An 8593-nucleotide genomic window follows, 5' to 3' on the forward strand; every position below is an offset into this window, starting at 1 on the left:
AACCCTCAGACACTTCTGCTGGGTTCTCAGTCGCTGGAGAACGCCTTATAGCTGGGAGGAACAAGGGTCCTTTTTCTTCGGAGCTGAGCCGGCTGTCTCTCACTAGCAAACGGTTTGTTCAGACCACAGATACACAGTCTTTCCAACTTAAGTCAAAAATTAAAAAGGCAACTAAGCTTGTTCACTCCAACCCCCCCTTTCCCGTCCCAGCATAGGGAATGTCAGTACTCACCTGGGACGCCAAGTCCCAAGGAAAACGGCTTGAGTGAAACTTTGTATGTCATTTAAACTTTAAATTTAAAGCAATGATGCCGGGATATCAGGAGAATTTACCCAAAAGATAAATAGTGAAAAGGAATACCGAAAAGCCGGTTAAGCTCAAAGGGCAGGGCATGTGTCCGAGCACCTGTTCCTGTTCGGGGTACAGTCCAGATTTCCTCTGTTGGGTGTCTCTTGTATCCTGCCAACTATGCCAAGCAAATATTGACAGAAATTCAATTAACAATCAAGAAGCAAAAGAGAATTTGATTCAAGTCAAACTGTGGATTGTAACCCAGGAGATAGACCCTTAGAAGCTGTGAGAACACTTCCTCCTATTAGCAGCCCAAGGCATAGTCATATACATTTTTGAGACAAAGGAGCTTACAAAATGACACTTTACATTAAGTTCACCAAAGATACATTGTCCAAGTAAACACAAAGCAAGCAGTATATCACTATGACCCCCTATGGAGTTGGAAAAGAATGGTCATCTTTAAGAAGTTGCATTGCTAGGGTCACAAAAAGAGGGGGAAATATCTCTGCTGTGGAACAGGCATTCCCCTCTTTCAGGAGGTCTGGCTGGTGTGTATCACAGGATGCACACTAGGAGGGAAAGAGGAGGCTGAAAAGGGGAGCATGAAGGGAAAGAGAGTTTTATGTTAAATTTTATTGTCCTGCCTTGAAATAGAAATTTTATTTCCTCACAAATCATCAATAGTTGACACATTTCCCAAAAAGGCACAAGATCGTATTTCTAGTTTTGTACCAATGGAACCCATCTTTGCATTTATTCCCTAAGGCCACAACACTGCCAGGCCATTTTTCAAAAAACAGAGAATCATGAGATACCTCCTTTTTGAACAGAGTAGACTGAGTTACCAAGAAGCTTCCACAAAGGCCCCTCAACAGAATTGGAGAGCTCAACCAAAGGGAGAAGACCTGAGATCTCAAATCAGTCAGAAATCAGTGAGCACAATGGGCTCCATGGGTACCTCTTGCAGTTACTCACCAGCTTCAGATTACTTCCTACCCTATTTTAACAACAAGAATCCTTAAAAGAAAATTCAGAGAGCTTTACTGCATATAAATATTTTATTGAAGAAGAAACAAACTTCTCAAAAGGGAAGATTTCAAATTCAAAACTGGTATGAAGCTCAGAGGCTTGATGTCTCAGGGCAGCTTATAAAGTGAACATGAGGAAACTGACCTTTACAACGCTTGGTTATTATGCTCCGGGTTTCCAGGGAGCAGGGGACTGGTTAAAGTGATTATCCTACTTCGTTTTAAGAAGATAACAACAGTTAAAAAAAAAAAAATCACTTTCAAAAGCATTTGTAAGAAATAGGCTGAGTTATATTATCCCTGTGTTTTGAATAAACTCGATTTAGTTTTGCTTACGTGCCTTATTCAGTTTTCTCCATCAGGGGAGTTTTCACGGCAGGTCTATGTTTTCTTTCTTTTTACCCGACCTTATTCATGCCATTTATCCCCTGCACCTCCCATCTTTCAATATTTCAAACTCTTTTGAAACTCGGTTCTCAGTTTCTAGTGGACAGCACCCTCAAAAAGCTCCAAAACTGACATGTGCCTTTGGACACAGCGTTGCGATCTGCGCTGTGCCCGCCTGCTGGGTGCCGCCACCCTTAGGTCTCTGGGGCAGCGTTTTGTCGATCGCCCTTGGGCTAGTGCACTGGGCCGGTGTTTTCTTAGTAGCTTCCACCAGAGCCGAGCTGGCCCTTTCTCTGGGTCGCAGCTTTGTAACAACGGAGTCACAGCACTCACGTCTACAACTGCGCACACAGAGTCCTGTCAGTGAAGGGAGGGGGAGTGTGGGGTGCCAGACACTAGCCAAGGGAGACGAAGAGATTATAGGAGACGGCGCCCGGGGAAGAGAATACAGATTTTCAATCACCAGTGAGTTCAATCCTCTGGAACTATTTTGGTCCCCGAGAAATCGCAGTAGGAGAACGATTCTAAGAAGACTTGTAGTTAACATTCACCGAGCGTTTAGACGGTGCTGGACCTGATTCTAACTCGGCGCCCCACACCAGCCCGGGACAGGGCGTCTATATTCTAGTTCAACTCCCCTTTCTTTAGGGAGGTGAGGCTGGGGAGGCCTGGCGTCGGGAAAGTCACTGAGAAACTCTGAGATCCTAGCGGTCAGCGGCCGAGAAACATCGGGTTTGGAAGAAGGAACGGTGCCGCCGCCAACAAGACACCCAGCGGGTAGCAGACTCTCCTTGTGTCCGAAAAATGGCAGCCCGTCTGTCTCCCAGCGAAAATGTTAATAGATCCCCAGGTCGGGGCGAATCCCGGCGCCGCGACGCCGACCAGGCGGCACGAACCGAGCGGTGCTAGGGCCGAGACGTGACAGCACAGGGGACCTGGGGCCCACGCGAGGGAGAGAAGTTCCCTTTAGTGCCGGGAGGTTGGATGCCAAAGAGAAAGCGCCGGCTCGGCGCTGCAGGCCTAAGTGCGGCTGAGAAACCCCCGGCTGGGCGGCTGGAACCGCCCGCAACCTTGGCTCCCAGACCATTCACTGGCGGCGCAAGATCCGGATGTGCCCCAGAGGGTTACCGTTGAGCGCAGACAGACCCAGCGACTCGGTGGAAAACTACACTTACATTATAATAATACAAATGAGAATAAGTCCTCAGGAGCAGAATCAAGTAAAAACAAAACAACACGATCTCTCCGATTGCAGAGCAATCCACACCGAAAAAGAATTTATGCAAGCCAACCTTTCAGGGAGAAGGCAATGGCACCCCAACTCCAGTACTCTTGCTTGGAAAATCCCATGGATGGAGGAGCCTGGTAGGCTGCAGTCCATGGGGTCGCTGAGTCGGACACGACTGAGAGACTTCACTTTCACTTCTCACTTTCATGCATTGGAGAAGGAAATGGCAAACCACTCCAGTATTCTTGCCTGGAGAATCCCAGGGACGGGGGAGCCTGTTGGGTTGCCGTCTATGGGGTCGCACAGAGTCGGACACGACTGAAGCGATTTAGCAGCAGCAGCAGCAGTAACCTTTCAGAGAAGCTAACTCTACAAAGATGAGACAGCAGACACCGTGGATAGGTATAGTCTACTGCGATGGCCTAAGACCTGGGACCCTTTGCTGCAGTCCTGCAATGCTTGCACCTGGACAAAAATGTCTCCTCCAGAGGCACCAAGATACAAAGAAACTATAAGGGACTAAAAAGAACCGCGTGCCTGTCCAGTTGGGGCAAATTCTGGACAAGGAGACACAAAGAGACCTAAAATCACACCTGCTACTTACACAGAGCGGAGAGCAAGAGTAGGGTACTGCTCATGCTCCTTGCCCACGACGCTCTCTAAGCGGTTGGTAAACCACCCAATCCACCAACCCCTGGGCACACCCCTATCCTCACCCCATATAAGGAACCAGCTGCCCCACCTCCTTGAGAAAGCCAGTTCTCAGCTCCCACTTTCTGCAGCAGGGGCCCCAGTAAAGACTTGCCTGAATTTCTCATCTAGCCTCTCTTCAATTTTTATTGATTAAAAAGGCCAGGAACCCTGATTAGTAACACTATCATTAAATGGTTACTGTCACTCTTGCTAAATCAGTGTTGGTCACCCTGAAAATCGCTGAGCGGGACATACTACAACTTGTAAGACTTGTGATTTGTACAAGAGTGAAATGGGAAGCAGAGGTTAATGTGGAACTTGCCAAATTGAAACGAGCTCTAAGCAAGTACATTGCTTCTGGCCACTCGCTCTGAGGATGGGGATGGCCGAGGGGCTGCGACCCTGAGAAAGTGCCAACTTGGCTCTAATGGCAAGTTCTGAGAAAACTCCGGTCCAGTGTACTGGCCAGGGCCGCAACCTCCAAAACTCTGACACAGAGCCTCTAATGGGGCCAGTGCAGGGACCCAGCCAGGTCGCCACAGTTCAGCGGCGTTGTGTTCAAAGACAACTATTCATTTGGGAGCTTTCAAGGCACTAAAAAGAGCGGACACTGAGAAATGAGGGCTGCTAACTCAATGGCAACCCACTCCAGTATTCTTGCCTGGAGAATCCCAGAGACGGGGGAGCCTGGTGCGCTGCCGTCTATGGGGTAGCACAGAGTCGGACACGACTGAAGAGACTTAGCAGCAGCAGCAACTCTCAGGAAAGATGAGAGTTGCAGGGGATAAAATGAGATGAATGAAGTGGGATGAAAGGAAATAAAATATAGATAAGGCTTGAAAATCCCCCTATGGGACATAACGGGTTTGGGCCACTTAAACAAAACTAAGGGTTTCCCAGGTGACTCAATGGTAAAGAATCCACCTGCCAATGGAGGAGACATAGGTTCAGTCCCTGGGTTGGGAAGCTCCCTTGGAGTAGGAAATGGCAACCCACTCCAGTATCCTTGCCTGGACAATCCCATAGATGGAGAAACCTGGCAGGCTACAGTCCATGGTGTCGTAAAGAGTCCTGTTGGACTGAGCGACTGAGAGTGCGCGCGCGCGCGCGTACACACACACACACACACACTGCCACTAAGGGCTACAATCGCACGAGGCTAATCTCATCGTTCCACCACCGTCCAAGGGCATCAGGCAGACACGAGCTTTGCGAGGTCCCACAAAGCGACCACATAGGGGAGGGATCGGCCCGCCGGGCCCATACTTTGGCTTTAGAGCTTCGGCGGCACCGCAAACCAGGAACCGCCAGCCAGAACTTGCTGTTCTGAAACCGGAATTTGCTACGACTGAAAACTCGCAGGCCGCAATGAAAGGCGACTTGCTACCCTAAGGAATCCCTCCAGTCCGGCTTGCTCAGACTAAAAAATCTCGAGAGCAAGGTTAAAGCCCGGCTTTCTACGACTGAGAAATCGCAGGCGCTGGTCCTGAATGGCGACTCGCTTTGCTCAGGAAACCACGCTGACTAGCTTTCTCCAGCCGCGATTCGCAAAATACGGGCGCCGGCGCCGCAACTTGCGCTGGCTCCAATCAACGCGGCCCGGGAGCAAGGAACCGCGCAGGGACGCAGGAGGAGCACCGAGGCCACCGAGAAAATGACTGCATGCAAACGTGTTCTGTGATAGAAAGGCTTCGGGCTCAGTACAACCAAAGTGCCACCGGTAACAGGGGTGGGGAAGGTGTCCTGGGAGAACTTAGGGGTTCGATTGTGGAGAGCTTTCCCACGCCCTGAGCTGCGGTCGAACTGGAAGGTGAGTTCTGTGTCGCACGGCGGTTTCTGGGCAACTTACTGCTTTTACGAAAGGAAATATCCCCGGGCTGCTCAAGTAGCTGTGCTGCTGGCGAGAAAGCGGGGAGAGTGGAGAAGGTTTGGTGCATGTTCGGAAACACTTTGGTTGGAAGGATAAACCGCCTTTCCGGTGCGCCAATAACAGACTCAGAAAACGACGTCCCGGGACGCTTAAAAGTACTGAGAAAGAGCGAGTGCACACTGCTGCCGGCCAGCGAGCAACCTCGGGATCATCCTTTAACATGATTTAAAAAATTATGGTTATATCAGCATGATCCAAAACTACACAGCCCTAGAAATAAATGGTTGTGCTTCGTCTCGCGTATTCGACTCTGCGACGCCATGGACTGTAGCCTGCCAGGCCTGGAGATTCCCCAGAGGACTTCTGTCCATGGGGAATCTCCAGGCAAGAGCTCTGGAGTGGGTTGCCATGCCCTCCTCTAGGGGATCTTCCAAACCCAGGGCTCAAACCTAGGTCTCCCACATTGCAGGCGGATTCTTTACCGTCTGAGCCACCAGGAAAGCACAGAAGAAATAAATGGAAGGTATGATTTTGAAAAGCTGTCCCAGAGGCTGAAGGTATACTAGGGGGACTGAACACTGGGCAGGCAGTGACTATAACAACAGGACTTTGAATTCAAGGAGATGGTTTTCACCAAGTTAGGGGAAAAAACACTGAGGTCACCCCCCACGTAGGCTTAGAGAAGACAGAAATCCCGGTCCTTACCCTGTGGGCACCCTCTGACCTCCTGCAATGGAGTTTTGTGGCTTTTCTGGGTATTCAGCTTCTCTGGGGCTGCAGTGGGACCAGGCAGGAACCCAAGTGTCAACTCCCAGGCAGGCCTTTTTGGAAGCTTCCCAACTATTCATAGCACAGAGATAGCATCTGAGCTCTCATTATATCTCTCCCACACAGTATGCTCCCAGAAGCCGAGCACTCCCCGGAGGCTCTGCCCAGCCCCTGGAGGTTGTCCAGACACAGGCTTCTACTCAGTGAAGGGAGCTGTAGCCAGGTTCCTACCTCTTGCTTGCAGACAACCTTTGCAGCAAGACAGGTGAAGTGCCAAACCTTCACTCTCCTATAGGATGAAGCAGCATGTCCCCAAATAGAGAGAGAAGAGCAGGAAACAGAAGTCCTCAAGCTTAGGGCCTCTAAGGCATCAGAAACAAGGTGCTAAAACATGGATGTGGTAACTTATATTGCACATTGCTTCAGGATGCCAGGACTGGTGAGAAGAAATATCTAAATATGCCCTTCTTGAATGCCACCCAATGAAACTAAGTTGAGTAAGGTTTGGTCAGGTTTGAGTGGTTGGGTTGTGTTAGCATTAGAAAGTTACAGTAAGTCTAGTAGCATCTTCTGAGAATAGCATGGAAAAACAAACAATTCCCTCCAAGAAAGATATTTTTCTCCTTTTCAAAGAAATCTGCCCTTCTTTTTTTCAGCCTGTGGCTGGAGAATATGTTCTGTGTATTCATTCTTTCTTCATTCCCAAGACTTAACTAGCATGAATATGCTACCTATGCACGTGGTCCTGGGTATAAACACAAAACCCAGCAGACAGTGAGATCTGCCATGAAGTGCCAGATACTTTCATGGGAAGAACAGACAGTAAACATGTCAACAAGTAAATTTATAAGGTTATTTTAGTGTATCAAGAATGGTTATAAACTAATTGAAAGAATGTTTTTGGGAGGGTGCTCCTCCTATCTTGCAAGGGTCAAGATAGAATTTTTAGAGATATGGGAGTGTCCTTTCAACTTAGATCTGAGTTATGTGAGAAAATCATGCAAAATCTAGAGGAGGGGTCATCATCAAAAGAGAATATCAATTTAAGGGCTCACCATAGAATAAGATTAATGCAGCCAGGGAGAGAAGGAGGTCAAATTCTGGCTTCACATGGCCTAAGTATAATGAGCCTTCATTTCTTTTCATTCTTTTTTCTATAGTCTGTTTTGCAGTGATTTTCACCATTCTGTCTTTCAGGTCATTTACCTGTTCTTCTGCCTCAGTTATTCTGCTATTGATTCTTTCTAGTGTATTGCTCATCTCTATTTGTTCCTTAGTGCTTCTAAGTCTTTGGTAAACATGTCTTGCATCTTCTCCATTCTTTCTCTGAGATCCTGGATCATCTTTGCTATCATTATTCTGACTTCTTTTTCTGGCAGGTTGCCTATCTCCACTTCATTTAGTTGTTTTTCTGGAGATTTATCTTATTCCTTCATCTGGGACATAATTCTTTTTTTTTTTTTTTAATTTTGGTTAGCTTTCTGTGATTGTGGTTTTTGTTCTGGAGGCTGCGGGAGTGTAGTTCCCATTTCTTCTGTCTGCCCTCTGATGGCTGAGGATAAGAGGCCTTGCGTAAGCTTTCTGATGGGAGGGACTGGCTGTGGAGGAAACTGGGTCTTGCTCTGGTGGGCAGAGCTGTGCTCAGTAAAATTTTGATCCAATTGTCTACTGACAGGTACCACAGTACTCCCACCCTGTTAGTGGTTTGGCTTGATGTGACCCAGTCCTGGAGTCTACAGGCTCTATGATAGGGCTAACGGCAACCTCCAAGAGGACTTATGCCAACACACATCTCTCAGGACCGCTGCTGCCAGTGCCCCCATCCTTGCAGCTGACAGCACATGACTGCCAACATATGCTTCTGCAGGAGACCCTCAAACACTCACAGGTAGGTCTGGCTCAGTCTCCAGTGGGGTCACTGTTCCTTTCCCCTGGGTCCTAGTGTGCACAAGGTTTTGTTGTGCCCTCCAAGAGTGGAGTCTCTGTTTACCCCAGTGCTGTGGAAGTCCTGTAATCAAATCTTTCTGGCCTTCAAAGTCAGATTCGCTGGGGATCCCCAGTCCCTTTCTGGATTCCCAGGCTGGGAAGCCTTATGTGTGGCCTAGAACCTTCACAATAGTGTGATAACTTCTTTGGTATTACTATTTCCCCAGTTTGTGGGTTGCCCACCCAGTGGGTATAGGATTTGATTTTATCCTGATAGCTCCCCTCCTACTGCCTCCTTGCTTCTCCTTTGTCCTTGGATGTCCGGTATCTTTTTTTGGTGGGTTCCAGCATCCTCCTGTCAATGATTGTTCAACAGCTGGTTGTGACTGTGGTGCTTT

Source organism: Bos indicus x Bos taurus, chromosome 20, assembly GCF_003369695.1.
Source record: "Bos indicus x Bos taurus breed Angus x Brahman F1 hybrid chromosome 20, Bos_hybrid_MaternalHap_v2.0, whole genome shotgun sequence".
Classification (NCBI taxonomy): Eukaryota; Metazoa; Chordata; class Mammalia; order Artiodactyla; family Bovidae; genus Bos; species Bos indicus x Bos taurus.